Source organism: Petaurus breviceps, unplaced genomic scaffold (genome assembly GCF_028583685.1).
Source record: "Petaurus breviceps papuanus isolate PSGF00001 unplaced genomic scaffold, PetGlider_PUasm1.0 126, whole genome shotgun sequence".
Taxonomy (NCBI): Eukaryota; Metazoa; Chordata; class Mammalia; order Diprotodontia; family Petauridae; genus Petaurus; species Petaurus breviceps.
In genome coordinates, this window is record NW_027185655.1 from 34,006,400 (window position 1) to 34,031,247 (window position 24,848).

Here is a 24,848-nt window from a genome sequence, read left to right on the forward strand (position 1 = left end):
GGCTTTTGTATTCCTTGCACCTCAGTCAACCATGAGACTAGAAAGATATTGTCTGCTCTGGAATATCATTTGGGAAAGCCTGCCTGTTCCCTTCTTCTTCATTCATCAATGATTCTCTAGACCTGTGTGTAGATATTCTCATGAAGATTTTTTTCCAGTCATAACTGCCATTTATTTCTCTTTTGTTTTGGATACAAATCTTAATTAATTTGTTTGTTTGCTTTTAGTTTACAAGATTCAATTCCACAATGCCTTGAGTTTCAAATTTTCTCCCCCTCCCTTTGCTCCCCCTCCCCCATGGTAGCATGCAATAAAGTATAGGATCTGCAAATACTTTCACATTAAATATTAGTCAGGCTGTGAAGAAGGATTGTAACCAATGGGATGAACAATGGGAAAGACGAAGCAAAGCCAAGCAAGAAAAAGAAAGAGAGCAGGTATTTTTCTTCAGTCTGCATTCAAACTCTGTTCTCTCAAGTTCTTTCTAGTTCTTTCTCTCAATGTAGACATCTCTCTCCATCATGAGTCTTTTGGAGTTGTCTTATAACCCTTTATTGCTGAGAAGTTTCCAGTCTATCAAAATTGATCATTACACATACGTTGTGTCTGTAATTGTGTGCAGATTTCTTCTGGTTCTACTCTTCTCACTCAGCATCAGTTTGTATAAGCCTCTCCAGGTAAATATGAAGTCTGTCTGCTCCTCATTTCCTATAGCACAATAGTATTCCCTTACATTTATATACCAGAACTTGTTCAGCCATTCCCCAGTTGAAGGGCATCCCCTTAATTTCCGGTTTTTTGCCACAACTAAAAGAGCTGCTCTAAATATTTTTGTACATACAGGTCTCATGAAGATTTGTTTAAAAGATGAGGAAGTAGTGATGTTTTCTCTATTGCATTTGTTCAGTATTGTCATTATACATTAGGTATTTTGGCCTTTTTTTCAGATACCTACATTGGTCCCTCAGCATCCTCAGAACTGTGTTGCCTTCAACAGGAACCTCCTCTATGTGCACTTGGTCTAATCCAGGTTTTCTTTCTGTCCTTATGGTCTTTAGTACCATTTCTAATCCTTTTTTTTTATCAAATCAAGTGCTCTGATGTCAAAATCTAAATATGGCCATGCCACTGTCATTGTAAAGAATAACATTATAATATTCTTGATACGTCTCCTCCACTTTATGTTTCTCTTTCCAGTTCCATCTTGGGATGATCCCACTTAATTAGACATCTCACTAAATCTTCTGTAATAATAATATAATGTCATATAATATAATATAACATAACATAACACAATGTAACACAATGTAATGTAATATAACATAACATGAATAACATACATAACATAATTAACATAGCATAATATAACATAACAACATGACATGACATGATGTGATGTGATGTGATATATATCATATCATATAAAATAAAATAATGTAATGTAATATAATGCAATGCAATATAATATAATATAGTAGAACATATCATCACATATCATATTATATTACATTATATCATATCATATTATACATATTCTATTCTATTTTATAAATTATAAGCTCTCCTACTCCTAGTATCTCAGGGCACAGTCTCCCCCATGTCACCTTGGTCCCCGAGAAGAGAAAGCTCAGTATTAGCATGATTTCTATGCAGCGTTCACCCCATGTAGTTTGTTTCTGTATAAGGTGTGGTCAATGGATGGATAAGTCTACATCTTTGCTACTGCAAGGTTAAATCAATCATGTCACTAGGGACCCCTTCCTTATCACCTGGTTTTCCATAAATACTGGCATAGACTGTAGTTCTGGAGCTCCATTGCTCAACCTCTTAACCTTTCAAGGCTTACAAGGTGATAGCCATCTTCAATTTCACTCACTGAAAACATGAAAGAACAAACAAAAAGAAGCAAGAAGAGAGTCTCATATTCACAAACCACATTTTACTCCCAGATGGAGTAAAAACTGCTTGCTTTTTAGCATTGTCTCTCTCACTGGAACACAATCAGATAAGGCCAAAGGCAAGACCTTGACTGACTAGTCCCTTTAGATTTCAGCCCAGTTAGTTCTGGCTACACAGCCAGACAAAATGGCTACTCTTCATCACATAGCAAGCAGACTGGAATATTTACAAAATGTCTACACATGCTCCAAACTAGGAAGCAAGGCCCTTCCATTATGTTCTCATGCCTTTCAGGAAGCAGACTCCTTTAACCTTTTTCATGTGGAAAAGTGAGCCAGGTGGTGTAATGGATAGAGCACTAGACCTAGAGTCAGGAAAACCAAAGTTCAAACTTTTCCTTAGTCACTTACTAGTTGTATGAGTCTGAACAAGTAACTTAACCACTGTTTGCCTAATTTCCTCTTCTGCAAAATGAGTATACTAATAGTACCTACCTCTTACAGTTGTTGTGAAGATAAAATGAGATATTTGTAAAGCAGTTTACAAACTTTAAAATGTTATGTAAATGTTAGCAATTATTATTATTAATGTTATATGAGGAGAAGTATTGCATTAGTTTCCTGTTATTCAACTATATTATCAGATGAACTGTTCATATCCTTCTTCCATGTTCCTGTATAAGACTATAAATGAGCTTAAATTATAAACTGGTATTTCTTTTGGTTGCTTCAACCTTTCTTATATAGAAAGATCAAATGAATACTCATTTTAAAAGAGAAAGTAGATTCATAAATAAGTCCCATATTTAAGCAGTCATTTTCACCCACTAGTATGCAATCAATTTCATTTTTATTTTGTGATTCAATAGTTGGTGCTTAGTATGACCAGCAGCCCCTGAATCTCTTCTTAAACTTAAGTCATGACATTTAGGTATAAGATTTCTAGTCAGTCAATAAGCATTTGGTCTTCCTCTTCCCCTGCCAACTTATGAGTCATATTTTCCTTTGTAGCTTTTGTTGTGTTTCCTTATGCATATACTGTATTTGCATCACAATCATTATGTATTAACAAAGATATTATTTAATTTTTCAGAGTCTTGTACAGTTCTCTACCTTCTCATTGTCTCTGCACCAAATGTTGGCAATAAATTCAAATTATCACCACGGATCCTTTTAGAAATTCTCATAATGAACCCTGAAATAGAAGACCACCAATTGTTCCAAGAAGTGATACTATTTGTATTGCCTTTGGATTTACAATCAACTCAACTCTACCAGGCTCCTTTATTTGCATTTCCACAGAGAATCTTCTAGTCACATAGTAGGATTCAGTCGCTTCAGACTAATCTTTGGAAGGGGATAGAATATTAGAGTTCTAATACTTAAGTTAATATAGACCAAATAATATTTAATAAGCTCCTACTATATCCCTAGTTAAGTGCTAGTGATGGATATGTGCCTACATTGTCTTGATTCTTTAAACTCTCCTTCCTTTCTTCCTGCCCCCCACCATTCCACTATAATTACAAAAGGAAAAGATGGCAGCAGAGAACAAAATACATTTTTCTATTTTCTTTTATTTCATGGTTTTTCACCATTATGCTAGATACAGAGGATACAAAATCAAAACAAAGAAACAATTTCTGTCCTCAAGGAGTTTACATTCTATTGGGGGATATGATATGTAAATAGATTCAGGATGAAAGAGAAAAATATTAACAATGGGAATTAGTGAAGGTTTCTGAATTGAATATTGAAAGAGGGCAAGAGTTTATGAGAGGTAGCAATGAGGGATTTTTTTTCCTAAGCATGGGGAACAGCTTGTCCAGAAATATGGAGATTTGTGATGAAATGCTTAGTTTTGACTTGAAGTCATTTTTATTGAATTTCAGAACACATGAAGGGGAAAAATATGTAATAAACCCAGAAAGATAGACTACAGCCAGATTGGTCTTTAAATAGTAAGCTAAGTAATTTATATTTTATCCTAGAGAAACAAGAGAGCTGCTCAAGATCCTTGGTCAAGTGTGTTCCATGTTCAGACATGTGCTCTATTTTGGCATCTTCTGGAAAGACAGATTGAAGAATTAAGAGATTGGATTTGGAGAGTCCATGTAGGAGGCTGTCTCAAGAGATGATAGGAACATGAATTATCATGGAGGATTTGCAAGTAGAGAGATTTGGACAGATGTGGGATATGTTGTGGAGGCAGAAACAAGACATGGGTGATGAGGTAAGAAAAGGGAAGAAACAAGAATAGCAATGTAGTTACAAGCTTAGATGACTAGAGTGATGGAAGGTAGGATCCTCAAAAGAAATTGAGAAGTACAAAAGAATTTTGGGTTTGGGGAAAAGGTAAGAAATTACAGTTTGGACATATTCAGTTGTCTAGTAAATGGCAGAGAATTGAAGCTTAGGAGAAAAATCAGTGCTGGATAAATAGACCCAAGGATCGTGTATATAGACATGACAAACTGAATTCAAGAGAGTGGGTAAAACCACCAAGAAAGAAGGTGGAGAGAGAAGACAAAAACTAAATGTACCTTAATTGATTTTTAGTTCTTCTATTTGCCCTTCCATTTCAGTGGGTTGCATCAGAAATTCAAATAGATAATCCGACAATGTTGAATGAATTAATTAGATGTTGAAGTTTGGTCAAGTCAGCTCTTTATTTTAATGCCATTCAATAATTCATTAAAGTTAGTAATTTGCTGATAATCTAATATGTGTGCAATGATGTGCTAAGTGCAATAAGGGGTATACAATAAACTTAAGACATAAAACATACAAGCAATTTGTTTCTTTTTTATTTCAGAGAGAAAACAAGGAAACATCATGAGATTAGAAGGCAACATAGTTTATGATACCTAATAATAACTAGCATTCATACAGAACTTTAATGTTTGTGAAATATTTTACATATATCATCCTCTTTGATCCTTACAAATGATCCTGTAATAGAAGTGCTGTTATTATTCTCATTCAGCAGATAAGGAAACTGAGGCTGAGAAAGGTTGATGCCTAGGTTTGCATGGCTAAAAAATATCTGAAGTAAAATATGAATTCAAGTCTTACAGAATCCATATCTAACTCTCTATTCATCACATTACCTTGTTGACTACATAAAGTGATAATGATATGTCATAGACAAAAAATACAACAAGATTTGAGAGAAGGGAGAACAAATGACAGAGACAGATGCCAAAGAATGACTTCTACAAAGATTAGCTCTGAAGGGTCACTAGTGCATGGACTGTGTGTTGAGGGGGGTGCCATCGGGGTAGAAATGGACACGGTTAGGGTGAGGAAGCTGAGAAAAAGCAAAAGCAAAGAGCACAAAGTTGGCATGGCATGGACAGGATGGCAAAAAGGAGACCAGCTTTTTCCTTGCCTATAAGACATACCATGTCCCATGCAACATCAGCATTAGAAAAGGTATATGAATATTGGTGAATACAGAAACAACCAAAGTTATTTAATTTGTTATTTTATCTTAAATGAAGCTAGGTGGAACAGTGGAAAACCCAAGTTTAAATCCAATCTCAGACACTTACTAGTTGTGTGACTTTCAACAATTCACTTAACCCTGTTTGTCTCATTTTCCTCATCTGGGAAATGAGCTAGAGGAGGAAATGGCAAACTACTCAAGTATCTTTACCAAGAAAACCTCAAATGGGGTCACAAAGAACCAAACACTGCTAAACAGCAACAAAGTTTTATTTTAAGTGACTACAGGTTATTTGAAATTTTTGGTGAGGAAATTATTTTTACTGAACATCCAACACTTTGATTTCAAACATGTGACCAATTATTAATAATACTGAGTGGAGAGGGAGGACCTCTGTAGACTCTTTGGAATTTTTAATGCAATTTGATGAGTGTTATATATGCTAAGGGAATTCACCTGCTTCAAAAAGATAGTCAAGGGGATGGTGGAACGATTAGAATCCCCATAGGTACATTTTGGAGAAATGGACTTATAAAGTTGAAAAATAACTTAGATTCTCTTGCGTGCCGAAGTCCTTTTCTAGTGCTAAATTAGGTGCTTAGGGACATATTCAAATGACTTTAGGTTCTCTTTCTAGGGGAAAGATTATTTTAAAGTCTTTCCTTTTTTTAATCTCTAAATGCCAATCTGAAAATAAATCCTTGAATTGTAATTTTAATGATGTAATTAAGGTCTTATTTATTCATTCATTTCATTCGTTCATTTAAGGAGAATACAGAATCCCCTGGGAACACTTATGTATTATATGGCTTTTGTGAAAGGGGGAACAAAGAATCTCCAAGACCTGGAATAATCACTTCTGATAATTAATTTACATCACAGCATACAGATCTAAATCAGCTTTAAAAAATAACCTTGATTACTTAGTAATAGTATCCTTTCAAAACCAAAATTTTAGATACTACTCCTCAACTCAGCATAAAATATTTCCCTTCAATATTATAATTTGGATACTCTTATATTATTTAATCTGGCCCTTAGACAGAAGAAAATGTGAAACCCCTTGTTCCATTGTTACTAAAGTTTAATGCTATGGTGATCCATTTAAAATCCCTATTAGCCTTTTCTCATAGATTATCCATTATTCTATGCAAAAATTTCATTCTTTTCATTTTTTTTCATTCTCAGAAAGTGGCATAATACAATGGAATGAAAGTTGGCTTTGGACTCAGAAGACCTTAATTCAAATTCTGTCTCTGACATATGTGAGACAAGCCATTTAATCTAACATTTTCTTTCTGTAAAGTCAGAGAATTGTGCTAGATAATCTCTATACCTTCTTCCAACTCTAAATCTTATGCTTGATGATGCTGTTATCTTTCTATATATAATTCTCAAATACCAAATGAATCTATGAATTCAGTGTTGGGATATTTCCTCCAATACAGCAATCAATCAGTAAATTAGCATTTTTATTAAAAATGTACTAAGTGTGACTTGCCCATATCTTCCCATAACTTTTCCACTGGGAGTTGATCCAATGAGTGGAGATCCCTTCCCTCTTTTTCCCCAATAATGTGTCCATTACACACTAGCTATCTATTTGTTTTTATACCTGTCTTGCATACTTAATTAGGGAAACAAACATTTGGGGATTTGATAATTTTTTTTATCAAATGTGCTTCTTATTTCACTGAATGTTAGTGTTTTAAACCAAATTAAGAAACAGCTATTTTCATACCTATAAACTCTTAGCACATGCAGTTTTTACATTATATATGAAACAAGTCAGAATTACTTGAGACAAGAAATAATTTTGACACAATTTCATATACTGACAGCATTGGTCATGTATATGTACTTTTGCTGATACTAGAATACCTTAGAATATCTGACTTTGATCAGATACAGTTGAATTGAGCTGGTTTTACTATCCTCTGATTAGTTCTTTGTTAAGTGAATACTGACCTCATGAAGCTGTTTTATTTCATTTTTTTTGTTGTGTTTTTCATTCTGTGTTTTTATGAATGGATATTATTCCAAAGAAATGCGCAAAAAGTTGTAACTCTTAAAGAGCACATATTATTCTCTTTGGTTAGTTTTTGAAGGTCCTTTTTTAGGGAGGTATTTTCTCTAATTAGTTCACTAATTTTACTTTTTATGTATTTATATTCTTCAATTAGACTGTTTTCCAATTTGGTCACTGTAGATTTAAATTTATCTTCTACCTCACTAATTTGGATTTTAAAATCTTTCTTGAGTTTCTCCAAGAATGCTTTTTGGGCTTAAGACCAGCTCATATTTCCATCTGTGGTCTCAGGTGTGGACTCAGAGTCCATAGTGTTTCCTGAAAGTGATTCTTCTTATTCAGAAAAATAGAATTCTATTGTCTTTGGTCTTGCCTTTGCAAGTTGATTTGGGCCCATTGTAATTGCCTATTTCCTGTCCTTTAAAGTGTATTTCTGCTCCTGGAGTACAGAAGGCTCTGACCCAAGCTTCTCAGACTGGGAGCTAGATGCCTCCTTGTTGACTTTGTGTGCTGTAACCTCTGGGTGTCTAGATTGAGGCCAAGGCAGTTCTTAGGGGAAATTTTATATCCCTGAGTGCATATGTGAATAAATTAGATAAAAGGGAGGTCAATGAATTGGGCATGCAATTGAAAAAGTTAGAAAAAAACAAATTGTAAATCCCCAATTAAATACTGAATTAGGAATACTGAAAACAAAAGGAGAGATTAATAAAATGGAAATTAAAAATAATATTGAATTAATAAATAAAACTAAGAACTGATTTTATGAAAAAAAAACAATAAAATTGATAGACCCTTAGTCAACATGATAAAAAAAGAAGAAAACCAAATTATGAGTATCAAAAATGAAAAGGGAGAATCTACCTCCAATTAATAGGAAATAAAAACAATAACCAAGAATTATTTTTCCCAATTATATGCACATAAATTTGACAATCTTAGTGAAATGGATGAATATTTACAAAAATATAAGTTGCCTAGATTCACTGAAGAGGAAGTAAATTACTTAAATAACCCCATCTCAGAAAAAGAAATCAAACAAGCCATGAGTGAACTCCCTAGGAAAAAAATCTCAAGGCCCAGATGGATTTACTAGTGAATTCTATCAAATATTTAAATATGAAAGGTTAAGAACAATTGATTCCAATATTCTACAAACTATTTGGGAAAATTAGTGAAGAAGGAGTTCTACCAAATTCTTTTTATGACACAAATATGGTACTAATACCTAAATCAGGAAGAGATAAAACAGAGAAAGCAAATTATAGACCAATTTCCCTCATGAATATAGATGAAAAAATTTTTAAATAAAATATTAGCAAAAAGACTACAGCAACTTATGATAAGAATAATGCACTTTGATCAGGTAGGATTTATTTCAGGAATGCAAGGATGGTTTAATGCTAGGAAAACCATCAGTATAATTGATCTTATCAACAATAAAACTAGCAGAAACCATATGATCATCTCAATAGATGCAGAAAAGGCTATTGACATAATACAACATCCATTCCTATTAAAAATACTAGAAAGTATAGGAATAAATGGAGCCTTCTTTAAAATAATAGGTAACATCTATTTAAAGCCATCAGCAAGTATTATATGTAATAGGGACGAGCTAGAAGTATTTCCAATAAGATAAGGGGTGAAACAAGGGTGTCCACTATCACCCCTCTTATTCAATCTGGTACTAGAAATGTTAGCAGTAGCAATTAGAGAAGAAAAAGAAATCAAAGGAATCAAATTAGGCAAAGAAGCGACCAAACTATCACTCTTTGTAGATGATATGATGATATACTTAGAGAATCCTGGAGAATCAAGTAAAAAACTGCTTGAGACAATAAATAAATTTGGCAAAGTTGCAGGATATAAAATAAACCCACATAAATCCTCAGCATTCCTATATATTTCCAATGAAATTCAACAGCAAGAGATAGGAAAAGAAATGCCATTTAAAGTTACTGTAGACATTATAAAATATTTGGGGAATCTACCCTCCAAAACAAACCCAGGGCCTATATGATCACAACTACAATACAGTTTTCACACAAATAAAGTCAGATCTAACTAATTGGAAAAACATCAATCTCTCATGGCTGGGTTGAGCTGATTTAATAAAAATTACAATTTTACCTAAATTAAATTATATATTTAGTGCCATACCAATCAATTTACCAAAAAACTACTTTATAGAGCTAGAAAAAATAGTAACAAAATTCATTTGGAAAAACAAATAGTCCAGAATATCAAGGGAATTAATGAAAACAAATGCTAGGGAAGGTGGATTAGCTATACCAGATTTTAATCTTTATTATAAAGCAGCAGTCATCAAAACTACTTCGTACTGGCTGAGGAATAGAGTAGTGGATCAATGGAAGAGATTGGGCACATGAGACTCAGCAGTCAATGACTATAGTAATCTCTTGTTTGATAAACCCAAAGACCCCAGTTTTGGGGATAAGAACTCATTAATTGACAAAAACTGCTGGGAAAATTGGAATATAGTATGGCAGAAATTGGTCATAGACCATTATATAACACCATATACCAAAATCAAGTCTAAATGGGTGCATGATCTAGGTATAAAGGCTGATATTGTAAACAGTCTGCGAAAGCAAGGAATAGTTTACCTGTCAGACTTGTGGAGAGGGGAAGACTTTATGACCAAGCAAGTATTAGAGAGCATTATAAAATGCAAAATGGATAATTTTGATTACATTAAATTGAAAAGCTTCTGTACAAACAAAGCCAATGTAACCAAGATTAAGAGGGAATTGGGAAATTGGCAAGAATTTTTACAACCTGTGTCTCTGATAAAGGCCTCATTTCTAAAATATACAGAGAATTGAGGCAAATCTATAAGAATACAAGTCATTCCTCAATTGATAAATGGTCAAAGGATATGAACAGGTAGTTTTCAGAGGAAGAAATTAAAGATATCTATAAGCATATGAAAAAATGCTCTAAATCACTATTGATTAGAGAAATGCAAATTAAAACAACTCCGAGGTACCACATCTCACCAGTCAGATTGGCTAAGATGACAAAACAGGAAAATGACAAATTCTGGAGAGGATGTGGAAAAATTGGAACACTAATTCATTGCTGGTGGAGTTGTGAACTGATCCAACAATTCTGGAGAGTAATCTGGAATTATACCCAAAGGGCTATAAATAATTTCATACCTCTGACTCAGCAATACCACTTCTGGGATTGTATCTCAAAGAGATCATAGAATTTGGAGGAAGACCCATATGTACAAAAATATGTGTAGCATCAAGACATGTTTCTTTAAGAGATAATTGAAACTCTGGTTGAAGAATTTTAATGCAGTGCTATAATAAAAAAATTAAAATTTGGGGCAGCTATGTGGTACAGTGAATGGAGCACGGGCTCTATAGTCAGGAGGACATGAGTTCAAATCTGAACTCAAACACCTAACATTTAGTAGCCATGTAACCTTGGGCAAGTCATTTAACCCCAATTGCCCTGCTCTCCCCCCTCGAAAAAAAATTTAAATCTGATCCAGTGCATAGGATTATGGGGACATAGAAGACAGGTACATGTACATGAACTTTAGATTTTATTCATTTCATTATATCTATGGTCTTTTCACCTAGGGTCAAGCAACCTACAAGACAGGTCTCAGGAGTTTAGAGTTTTAGAGCATATTTTTTTTTTATTCAATGAAGTGAGTGGCTATGATTATTTGGTCACAAAGCCACATAGATGACCAAAAGAACAAATCTTATTTTCATGGCTGTTTTTTTTTTTTTACTAATAAAGCCTTGCTTCAAATTCCAGTTGTTGACCACATGTGCCACAATCTTTGCAAACAAAATTCTTTCTCTCAATCCCACTTAAAAATGTGCACAAAACTAAGAAGTTTTTTTGGGAGAACCAGGGAAAGGGGAATCAAGAAGGGCTACGAATCGTCAAAGTCCACAAATTTGATCAAGCCTTTGCAATCTTGTTGGAACATAATCATCATCTTCTGCATGACTACAATGCCAGTCAGCCATACTGACAAAATTTTTTGTAAAATTAGCAATAGGTCCAACTACTGGAGTTGAGGAAGGATTTTGTATCACAGAATGTTTGGATATCATTAGGGTCTATCCTACATATTTTAGTTTAGATTTGAGGGAATTAGCAAAAGTGACTACCATGGGCTACTCTCATCATTTTCCATTAAGTGAAGAAGATAATGAAGGTGAAGAAAAACTTTAGGTCAATTATTGGATCCAGTGATATGTGCCTTGTGCCTGGTTCCTTCTAGAATTCATACTTCTACATTCAACTCTATTTTTATAAGATTTTATTTAAATAAAACTATTTTGGAAATTAACAGGAAAATGCCTTTAAATAACTTTTAAATTTATTGAAATGGTGTCACCACATTTTAAAAGTAGCTATTAATGTTGACTTGAGTTTGACAATAGATGGCTGACAGCTGGATGATACTAAAACACACTGAGAAACTATTAACAAAAAATACATGTGTCTGGGGGAGTTTCTTCTGGGTGAGTGGGAGAGAAGTAACTGTTGTCTTACTCAAAACAGACTTATGGGTGTGGTGGACATTTTATAGTTGTATTGCTCAATGGTGTTACCACTGGGTATCAACTGTTGTTGTTGTTTTAAAACTTGATAATATTTTATTTTGTTCCCAATTACATGTAAGAACAATTTTAAACATTTAGGCTTTTAAAAAAAGTTTTGAGTTCCAAGTTTCATCCCTTCCTCTCCCTTCCCTGTGATGGTAAGCAATCTGATATAGGTTATATTGTATAATTGTGTAAAATCCTTCCATATTAATCATTTTATGCAAGAAGAAAGAAAAGAAAGAAAGAAAGGAAGAAAGAAAGAAAGAAAGAAAGAAAGAAAGAAAGAAAGAAAGAAAGAAAGAAAGAAAGAAAGAAAGAAAGAAAGAAAGAAAGAAAGAAAGAAAGAAAGAAAGAAAGGAGGGAGGGAGGGAGGGAGGGAGGGAAGGAAGGAAGGAAGGAAGGAAGGAAGGAAGGAAGGAAGGAAGGAAGGAAGGAAGGAAGGAAGAGAGAGAAGGAAGGAAGGAGGGTGGGAGGGGAGAGAGAGGATGAGGATGAGGGATGAATTAAGGAAGGAAGCAAGGCAGGAAGGAAGAAAAAGAGAAAAATAATATGCTTGTCTATATTAAGATAACAACTATCCTTTCTCTAAAGGTGGATAGCATTTTTCATCATAAGTTCTTTGGGTTTGTCTTGGGTCATTGTATTGCTGAGAATAGCTAAATCATTCATAGTTCTTCATCATACAATAATGCTATCACTATGTACTGCTCACTTCACTTTCTTATAAGTTCATGTATATGCCACAGCTTGTTTAGCCATTCCCCAATTAAGGGGCATCTTCTTGATTTATACAAAAAGAGCTACTATAAATATTTTTGTACAAGTAAATTCTTTTTTTTTAATCTCTTTGGGATGCAGAGCTTGTAGTGGTATTGCTGGATCAAACAGCATGCACAGTTTTATTGCCCTTTGGGCATAGTTCCAAATTACTTTCTCAAATGGTTGAATCAGTTCACAAATCCACCAACAGTATATTAGTGTCTCAGTTTTCCCACATCTTTTCCAATATTTATCATTTTCCTTTTTTATCATATTAGATAATCTGATAGGTATGAGGTGGTATATCAGAATTGTTTAATTTCCCTTTCTCTAATCAATAGTAATTTAGGGCATTTTTTTCAGATGACTGTAGATAGCTTTGATTTCTTTCTCTGGAAACTGGCTGTTCATATCCTTCGACCATAATCTGGGGAATGGCTTGTATTCAATTCTCTACGTATTTGAGAAATGAGGTCTTTATCAGAGATACTTGCTACAAATTTTTTTCTGCTTTCATTCTAATTTTGGTTGTGTTGGTTTTGTTTGTGCAAAAAGATTTTCATTTTATATAATCAAAATCATCCATTTTAGATTTTGAAATGCTCTCTATATTTTGTTTGGTCCTAAATTCTTCCATTGTCCATAGATCTTACAGGTAAACTATTCCATGATTTCCTTAATTGGCTTATGGTATTACACTTTGTTTATAAATCATGTACTTATTTTGACCTTATCTTGATATATGGTGTGAGATGTTGATCTGTACCTAGTTTCTGCCATATTGTTTTCCAGTTTTCTCAGCAGCTTTTGTCAAATAGTGAGTTTTTGTCCCCAAAGCTTGGATTTTTGGGTTTAGATGCTAGATTACTATGGTCATTTGCTATAGAATTATGTACCTAATCTATTCCACTTATCCACCACTCTATTTCTTAGGGATTACTTGATTGTTTTGATGACTACCTCTTTGTAATGCACTTTGAAATCTTGTACTGCTATGCTACTTTCTTTCACGTTTTTCCCAGGGTCACACAGGTGTAGCACTAATGCAATATTCACAGCACTGGCAGTGGCTACAAATATTCTGGCATAGTTCTCAATAGCAAAATATAACAGACTCTCCTTATAAAAAACAGAAGCAAAAATTTATTCAGAAACCAGAAAACCAAATCCCAACACCAGGAAACCAGATCCGTCATAGTAACAAAGTAGTTAATATACCATAGCACAGCAGGGAGCCACACCATCCTTTAGCCTTCTCAGAAAAAAAAAAAAACACTCACAAGCCTATCTGTCTCCTTGACTAGGTCATCTCTCTCCCACTGTCTAGCTTCTCTGACTCCCAGAGTCCTGTGGGCTCTGCTCCACCTTTCAGAAGGCTCCTTCCACCACAGGTTCCATGTGATTACATTCAGCCTATTAAGGGATGGGGAAAATCTTCAAAGCAGGAAAGATCTTCAAATTCCCTTAGGCCTATTAAGGGGCAGGGAAGAACTTTAAATTACCACTACCATTACAATCGGTGCCAAGGATCTGAAGTTGAATTTGAATTTAGCTCATCTTCACTCCAGGTCTGGTGCTCTATCCAATGTGCCACCTAAATGCCTCTTGACTAGGTAAGTCTCTTAATGCCTTGGTGCCCCAGGCAACTCCTTTAAGGTCCAGACTATATGGTAATCTGTGTGAAAAGAGGATAACTCCAATTTGTGTGAATAGAGGAGAAACATCAAGTCTGCTTAAAAAAAAGGAGGAAAAAAAGAATGGAAGAAAGCATACTTAATATGGTTAATTTAACAGAGAAAGAATGTTGAATGTTAAAAAAAGAGAAATACCACAATTTCATTTGATGGTCTGATTGATCAGGACAATGTGGATCAAAGTAATAATATAAAAAACTTAGAAGCTCTATGAGGAGACAGATTCACCTAGATGAAGGTGAGCATCACCTACCATTCCCTCTTGAGTGTCACCCTCATGGTCATCAACATGACCTGATTTGAGAGCAGCTAGAAAATCTTTGCCCCCAAATAGATCCCCCATTGTTTGCAGAGATTGTGGTGTCTGAAAATAATTACTGGTATATCTGGAATGTTTTATTAAAATTCCAGGAAGCTTGGTGGTGACTTCTGGGCAATACATGAACTTAAAGGGAATAAACTTCTTGGAAAATCCCAAAGACCAAGAACTTAGTAACCTTAATGAAGTATTCACAAAATATCAAGTCGGGTAAGCCACACTGTACCATGCCCCTCTTTCGCCATTTCTCTGCCTGCCTGCATTGATTGTGTGATAAAATATCCCTGCCCCTGCTTCCTCTTAGAAATTTGGTGAACTGGCTTATTCGTTGGATCTCTTTGATGACTGATTTCTGGTGGTCAGATACACAGTCACTCTGTTTCTGTATCACTATCTCTTTCTCTATCTCTTTGTCATTCCTTACCTCTGAATGTCTACCCCTCCCTTTTCCTTTTCTCTTCATTTCTATCTCTCCATCTATGTCTCTGTGCCTGTCTGTGGCAATCTCTGTCTCTTTGTCTATGTCTGTCTCTTTTCTTCTATTTCTTTCTGTCTCTGTATCTCTCTTTATCTACTCCCCCCCCCCCAAAAAAAAAAGAAACATGGACAAAGGTAGTTTACTCCCTGGTTAAATGAATGTCTACTCAGATGTGCTTAATTGTGAAACACAATTAACAATTATTTCAAGTACAGTTGGGTTATTTAATGTTGCTTAAGGTCTCTTTGCCTTTTATTGATTCTTGAGACAAGCTTGGATTTTGCATATTTTCCTCCATTGAGAAAAAGGCTTGATTGACTTTTCAAATACTAAATAAATCAAGATCTTTCTTTAAATTTACTAAGCTTTTTATTCCATTACTGTATTGGTCTGTGGAGAATAAAAAGGAAGGATGAATTCATGTTCCTTAGGGCAATAATTGTTGACTCTTTTGAAATTGTCATCCTATTATCATGCCTTTGATCTTTCAACACATCCCTCCCAAGGCAGAGCTAGACTTCCCCCTCCCCCAACTCTTAAAAGTATTGTAGAATGCTCATTCATTTTAAAACTAAAATAATGTAAACATGGTTTTTGAAGAATTTTTATGACACTCTCTTACATCATTAGAGGCTGGGATGCTGCAAAAACAGGGCTGGAAATTCTGCCTTAGAAAATGAAATGAAAATAATCTGTTGAACTCAAATGAAAACAATGGGAGATTGGACTATCACGTAATCAATCATTTAGTTGGTATGTATTTATTGACTTCTTTGTTCTAGGCAGAGTGATAGGTTTTGAACTCTCCTCAGTTAGATACCAAGTTACTGAGGCTAATTAGCCTTGAACTGGAAAACTTTTTTTTAAGTGAGATCTAGCATCATTTTCCTTCTAGTCCCAGATTCTGAACCCTAGTTCTTATTCACTGGCTCCCCTCCCCCATCCAATTTGATATGCCCACTAATCTTATAGACTTGATTTCCATGAGAGGTTCATTCTTTTGGGTTGGTAAGCATCCACTTTTATACTAGCTTAGGCAGGTATTTACGCCTTTACCTGAGCATGAGTTTGCTTCTCCTCAATCATCTAAAGTCATTAAAGGAATGGAGTTTGGAATGAGGGCAAGAGTGGTGCTTCCTATGGCGGGAAGTCGTAGGTGAAGTCTGGGCATCCAGAGGACAACATAAGTGCACTGAGAGCCTCATGCCTCCGAGTCAGTCAGTCAATAAACATTTATTTTGTACCAATTATCTGCCTGTCACTGCGTTACATGCTGGGGATAAAATGGGAGGCAAATATCTCTGTCCTCAAGGATCTTACAATCCAATGCGTGAAGACAATGCACAAAGGTAGTTGAAAAGCAAGGTGGAGGAAAGGTACCACTCTTATGCATGAGCTCTCTGATTTCCACCCCCAATCAGAGAGTACTGATGAAGTGTGAGGTCCTGGGCTGATGTGGCCTTGATAGTAGCAAGGTCTACTGAGGAGGCTAGAAAGAGAAGAGCTGAGGCACTATGGGGAAGAAGAAGGATAATCAGGGAGATACTGAACCCAATTTTCCCTCCTTCTCAACATTTCCTTCAGCCCTTTCCTGCAAACACATCCTGAGACCAGTTCAGTTCAGGCCCAACACTAGTGGTGAAGGTCTGGACACCAGAGGAGTCCAGACCTACTCTGACAACATCTTAGAGCTTGCAAATGGCATCAAAGTGGCCCTGGTATTTCCCATAACATTTCTCAAATAAAGGATATGGTGGTACAAATGCCTATCATGGAATTGACCAATTTCAGGGGAATTATATTTTAAATGATGTTACTACTAGAAACCTCAAATAAATTAGAATAGAATTATGTCTAGAGACTACATTCAAATTGGTCATAGGACAGTATATTTAGTGTTTATGATTGTCTTTCTGTGCAAATAGCCCTAAACACCAAACCAACTAAACTGAGATAAGTGCTATCAATGAATTCTATATTTATATGAATTAAAATGCTTTATTGATCAATTAAGTATTTAACACACATTAAAAGTACATTTTGTATCTTGAGTGGTCTAGATTTTGTTAAGCTACTGATATTCACATGTATGTGTGTAGAGCACATATGAGTATATATGTGTAGGTATTCACACTGTGTATGTATGTACAATGCACATATATGTATGTGTATGCGTGTGCATGTACTTTTTGGTCTGAGTCACACATAAAATGTATTTAGATGAGGCAGAGTTGCACAAAGTCCTCATCCTCAATCTCTCTTCCAGAGTCATCAAAGTCCAGTAGCAAGACAAAATTCAATACCTTTGGTGGATAGTTTGGGATGCAGGAGATGACCTTGGCATCTTCAATGTTTAACCAAGCTCTAAGTGCTCCACAGTGCCTACTTCAGACACCTTTGGAACAAACTGTTCTTATCTACCTGTTCCACCAGGAAAAGTCTTCACATGCTTGGGGTAGACACCTCCTTAATTGGCCAATAGATTTCACACCCCTTGGTTACCTTCAACCTAGTTTAGCCTGTCTGCCAAAATGGTTTACCAGAGTGTGGATGCTGCATAGGCTACAGTTTCTTGGAGCCATAGGAGATAGTTGGGTGAATCAAATGGAAAGCAGCCCTGAAAAGAACTTGGCAAGCCTCCACACCAGAGGTACTAGTCTTTCCGAAACATACTACAACCCTGCATGTGTGAACATGAACACATACACACATGTGTGTATACATGTACCCATATGATATATAATCACAAAATGCATTGTTTTGCAATTACATGTGTGTATATGTATATTATGTGTGTGATTACATATACCACACCTATATGTGTGTTTAATTTCTTCATTCTGATTGTGCCAACACACATTAAGAAAAATTTAGTTAATTCAAACTACCAAATTAAAAAAAAAACAGGTTGAATTTTCTTGAAGAATAGATTCCTAATCAGCTTTTTATCATGATTAAAATATAATTTAATTGACAGTGAGTGGTATTTAGTTAAGTGGAAGAGTCACACAAGACCGTGTTGTGATATTGGAGTTTGCACTCCTCTCTCACTTGGCTGTCCCACAAGAATGCTAGGTAGTGTCACTGTATTTTGAAAAGTGAAATGGAATGGTTGTTCTAGACGTTGAATGGCAGTTGAAAAAAGTCTTCTTATGAGGTGCTTCTCCTTATGGAGTTAGGGAGCCTGTGTTTTATCCATTATCTATGAGGATCTATGATGAATGTGTTAAAGACTGAAAAATGGGGATGAAAAATTTTTGTCAGAACTGTCTTTATGACATGTAGAAATATATAGAGAAATCCATGAATATTCTATGAGGAGCTCGTTGTTTTCACGATATTTTGGATATACTATTTCATGTGATGACTGGTCAGAGGACAAAGAGAAAGAACTAATAGAATCAATTTCCTAAGAGACTGAATTTAACTCGTCTCTTGAAGAGAGTTATTAAGATTTCACGAGAGACTTTACTCAGTTTTTAGCATGAACTGAATAGTGAAATTGGCATTTTTATGTGAAAAGTCATCCATGTTTGGCACCACAAAAAGATCTTCCGTCTGTGTATAGATCACTTTTCTCTTTCTTGGGTTAAAGGTGATATCACCGGAAGAAAGGATAGGCATAGTTTAGTTGCTTTGGGTGTATAGGTCTAGAATATTTGGACAAATTCATAACTCCACCAACAGTGGAGTTAGGTGCCCTCTCCAACACCTTCAAACTTTTGTGATTTTTTTCTTAAAAAATCAACTTTGCCAATCTGATGTGTGTAAAGTGGAACCTTGGAATTTTAAAATTTATCTACTTAGGAGGCATTTGGAGCATTTTTTGGTCATGTGACTACTAGGTAGCTTGGCTTTCTTCCTTAGAAAACTGCCTATTCATATTCTTTGACCATTTATCAGTTGGGAATTATTCTTATCAATTTGAATTAGTCTCATTCTTTTATTGGCGAAACTTGCTGAAATCTCCCCCCCTTGTTATCTCTTTCCCTTCCAATTTTAGTAGAAATGGTTTTGTTTAAAAACATAAATTTTATGTAATAGAAATTGTCAAATTAATCTTTGATTGTTTTAGATTCTTGTTTGGTTGTGGAAGATGAAACCCTTGGATATCCCACCCCCATGGGTTAAGGGGGCACAAGGGAAGGCTGAAAGTACCAAAGATTTCAGGAAGAAGAAAACTCAAAGACTTGGAACATAAACAGATGAATGAAACAGGAAAACAACAACAAGAGAAGGAAGCATGGCCTCCAGAACTAGTATATGAGTTCATATATCTATAAATAAATGGGGGAGAAAAGGAAAAATGTACAACATTAAATGAGACAGAGGATTCTATGACATTTGAGGAGAACATGGAAACACAACAAGCTGTTCCTTGGTGATCTGGAAAAAAATGAGAATTAGTAGAGCAGAGTTTATGTCTTACACTGCAAAAGTAATTAACAGACTAGAAAAACTTGAATTTACAATGGCAAGTTTCAACAAAAACAAAAGAGAGGAAAATAGATTGGGAATGTAAATACACAAAACTGAGGGGCAAACTTGAAACAAAAAATAGCAACATTAAAATAAAATATTCTCACTATGAAACACATATTGAACTTGAAGAGAGGAATCACAGGGACAAGTTAAGGATCATAGGTATATGTGTGTGTGTGTGTGTATGTGAGTGTACATAAACACACATATTAAAAACTTTTTTAAAAAAAAAAGCTCTTTGAGATAATCCTTAGTAATTTTTTTAAATTAAACTTTGTTTATTTTTAGTTTACATCATTCATTTCCACAAGATTTTGAGCTACAAATTTTCTCCCCATTTTCTCCTTATATCCTCCCCTATTCCCCCTCTGACTTTCCAGCAGGGCAAGATGGATCTCTATGCCCCAGTGCCTGTATATCTTATTTCTCAGTTGCAGGTAAAAAAAACCATATATATATATATATGTGTGTGTGTGTGTGTGTGTGTGTGTGTGTGTGTGTGTGTATGTATGTATTTTAAACATTTGATTTTAAAACTTTGAATTCCAGATTCTTTCCCTTCCTTCATCATCACCCACCCTTATTGGGAAAATAAACAATTCAATATAGGTCATACACATGTAGCTATGCAAAACATTTCCATAGTGGATATATTGTGAAAGAATTACTGTATTTCCTTCCATCCTATCCCACCCCTCACCTGGTCTGTTCTCTACTTTGACCCTGTTCCCTTTCAAAAGTGTGTGCTTCCAAGTTCGCTCCCCCCACCCCCCCAACGTGCCCTCCCCTTCATCATCTTCCCTCTCATCCCCTTCTCCCCTATTCTCCTGTAGGGTGAGATACCCTATTTAGTGTATATGTCATTCCCTCCCTAAGCTAACTTCAATGAGAGTAAGGTTGACCCATTCCCTTTTACCTTCCTGTTCCTCCCCTCCAGTGTAACAGTTTTCCCTTGCCTCTTCTATATGAGATAATTTACCCCATTCTTTCTCTCCCCATTTTCTCTCATATTCCTCTCTCACCCCTCAATTACACCTTTTAATTATCATCCCTTCCCATTCAATTGGTCCTGTGCCCCTGTCTATGTATACCTGTACACATGTATACACACCCACATATGTATTCATATGCCTATATACCCTCCTATATAGACATTTATATGTATGTATACATATATATACACACATATAATATATACATATAATATAAATATATATATATACACACACATTTATATTTCCTTCAACTATTTTCATACTGAGGAAAGTTTCATAAGTTACAATTATCATTTTTCCATATAGGAATGTAAATAGTTCAACTTTGATAAGTTCCTTATGATTTCTTTTCCCTATTTACCCTCTCATGCTTCTTTTGCTTCTTGTATATGAATGTCAAATTGTCTATTCAACTCTGGTTTTTTCATCAAGAATGATTGAAAGTCCTCTATTTCTTTGAATAGCCATATTTTCCCCTGAAACATGATACTCAGTTTTTCTGGGTAGGTGACTCTTGGTTTTAATCCCAGCTCCTTTGACCTCTGGAATATCATATTCCAAGCCCTTACCTTTCTCAGTGTACAAGCTGCCAGATCCTGTGTTATCCTGATTGTGTTTTGACAATGTTCAAATTGTTACTTCTTGGCTGCTTGTAATATTTTCTCCTTGATCTGGGAACTCTGGAACCTGGCTAGAATATTCCTAGGAGTTTTCTTTTGGGGATCTTTTTCAAGAGGTGATTGGTGGATTCTTTCAACCTGTATTTTGCCCTCTGGTTCTAAAACATCTGGGCAATTTTCCTTGAGGATTTCTTGAAGGATGATTTCTAGGTTCTTTGTTTTGATCATGGCTTTCAGGTACTCCAATAATTTTAAAATCATCTTTCCTGGATCTATTTTCCAGGTCAGTAGTTTTTCTAATGAGATATTTCACATTGCCTTCTATTTTTTTCATTTGTTTGGATCTGTTTAATAGTATCTTGATTTCTCATAAAGTCAGTAGCTTCCATTTGCTCCAATCTAATTCTGAAGGAATGATTCTCTTCAGTGAATTTTGAGGTTCTTTTTCCATCTGGCAAATTTGGCTTTTTATGGCATTCTTCTCCTCATTGGCTTTTTGAACCTCTTTTGCCATTTGAGTTAGTCTATTTTTTAAGGTGTTATTTTCTTCAGTCATGTTGTTGACTCTCTTTTCATCATTTTCTTGCATCATTCTCATTTCTCTTTCCAGTTTTTCCTCCACTTCTCTTATTTGGTTTACAAAATCCTTCTTAAGCTCCTCTATGGCCTGTAACCAATTCATATTTTTCTTGGAACCTTTTCGTGCAGGAGTTCTGACTTCACTGTCTCCTCCTTTTCCATTCTTTGATCCTTTTTGTCCCCAAAATAGGAGTGTAAAGTCAGATTGCTGTGCTTGCTTTGCTTCCTTTGCCTGCTCATGTTACCACTCAATTACTTGACTTTTGAGCTTTTTGCCACAGTAGAACTCTGCTTCCAGAGAGGATAGCTTTGTCCCAAATCACTGGGGTCTTCTCAGCTGCTGGAGCTATTAGTTTGATGCCCTCTATGAAGCCTCCATATGCTCTGGCACACTGGTCACACAGCCCAGGATCTCCACCCTAGACAGCAATCCAGATCCAAGCAGATTAAAGCAACAGTGATTACCCCTCAGACTTCTTGTTGGTCCCCCTACAATCTGCAGGCCAGAAGCTCTAAAGAAGCCATGTGATGGCAGCTGCCATGCCTCAGCCACTTCTCGCTCTGTGGGGTTGGGGTGGCAGATGCTGGATTGCACACCCAGACCCCCAGTTCCCAATGTCCACTGACCTCTCACTTTGTCTTTGGCATTTATGTGTTGATAACTGTGGCAAACACCACAACTGCTGGTCACCTACTCTCCTAATGTCCCTCCAGCCAGGGCTGGTCATGGCTGACCTGAGGCTAAAATCTTGGGCTCATGCAGGGCAGGGCTCTTTTCCCAGAGCACTGTGATGGTCCCTTCCTGGTGGCCTGACAGGCTGTCTTCAGTGGGAGGTTAGTTCCTCTCTGTCACTTTGTGGGTTCTGTAGCTCCAGTTTGTTTGGAGTCATTTTTTACATATATTGGAGTAGGTGGAAGCAGGAGCCACTTGGAAGTCCTGTTTCTACTCCACCATCTTGGCTCTGCCCCATCCTTAGTAATTTTTAAGGGTGTAAATGGATCTCGGGTGCAGAAAATTGAAAATCGCTGCTTTAAAGTACACAAAGTGCTCTCCTCACAAAAGATTGATACGTAGTTAACATAAGTATTATTATCCTCATTTTTATAGATGAGAAAGCTGAGGTCCATAGCTAGTAAGTGTTCCAGTCATATTTGACTTTAAGCTTCTGGACTCTAACTCCAATCCTTTTTTACTAGACCATTTTATCTCTCCTCATGGAACTTATGGTCTTAGAGAGAAAAACCATATATAAAATTATATTAAAAATATAATTAAAAATATGACTGGTATACTACTTTTGAAAAATAAAAGTTCTACATGAATATGATTTTGAAGCTCCACAATTGTTATGTGTCCCTATCCTACCATAACTATGCTAGGATTTTGGGTTTGTTTGGGGTTTTTTTTTTGTTGTTGTTGTTGTTCAATCATTTTTATGTTTTGTCTGACTTTTCTTGGTAGAGATAGAGAAGTGGGTTGCTATTTCCTTTTCCAATTCATTTAACATATGAGGAAATTAAAGGAAACAACATTTAAAGTGACTTTCCCATGCTCACACAGCTAGTAAATGACTGAGGCCAGATTTGAACTCAGAAAGAGGAGTCTTCCTGATTTCAGGTCTGGCAATCTATTTACTACACCACTCTTAAATGTGTTATACCTTTATTTAAAGTATAGGTTTAAATATGATATTCAACTTAATTCATTATGATTTTTTTTAGCACTTGCTTACATAAACCACAATCTTTAATGTTTGGGTCAGAATTTACTCAAGTGAGAGACAGTAGCTGTATAGTACTGCATATACTTTCAGAATTGGTTCATATCTTGGTTAGTTTTACCAAAGTAATTTTTTCTACATTTTTATGTTTGCTGTAAAGTATGGGGAGGGGGCAATAAAGGAAGAAGAAGTTATATTGGAAAATGTAGGGGATATAATTAATAGCACTTGTCTTAGTCATCTTGAGCTACTTGTGGTAAATGGGATCAGATTCTCATCTAATCTTAATTTCTGTCAAAACACTTTCCAGTTTTCTTAATAATTCTTGTCACATGGTGAGCCCTTTCTCCTCTAAATAATTTATTGTTTAAAAGGTCTAAGATCTAAAGTTTGTTCAGATTTTTTATATAGAGATAATTGAAAGAAAGTTAATCTAAGAAAAATCACTTTCATTATGAGTCAGTTAAAATGTACTTCTCTGGTCTTTATTTTTACCTTAGGTTAGAACACTGGAAAGCTTGTTGGGAAGCCTGAAGGTCAGACTCAAGAAAGCTTCTCTTACATTTTCTTTGTCACCCTTGTCTTCAGTGCCCAAGAACCACAAAGGTGACAAAACTAAGAAAAATATGGCCTTAAATTGGGAATGGAAAAAAAAATCTGATTTTTTTTTCAGGCACATAGGATGTTCCAGAATGGCTGAGGAGATTGAGATCATCCAACTCCTTTAAAAAAACTTCATCTCCTGGCCCAGACAAATGATACCCCTGGGGACTGAATGAGCTTGCGGATAAGATTGATGACCTGCTGCCAGGAATTGTGAAGAATGTGATAAATACCAAACAACCGGAGATGGTCAGATGTTGTCCCAGTTTTCAAGCAGGGTGAAAAGGTGGATTCTGCAAAATAGAAACTGATGATCTTGACATGAAGCCCTAGCAAAAAAATGTACTTAGATGTGGAATCAAAGTTAATTGGAGCCAGCCTGGGTTCTTCAAGTGCAGATCATGTCAGGCTAACCTCATTTCCATTTGTGACAGATTGAGGAGTGTCATAGATATTTGTATTTTAGGAAAATATTTGACAAAATTTTTTGTATCTTTGCGAAGAAGATGGAAAACTGTGGACTGCATAAGAGAATAGTTACATGTGTTTGCAGCTGATTGTATGACTGTGACCAGAAAGTTATGGTTAACGGATTGACAATCTGGAGGGAATATCC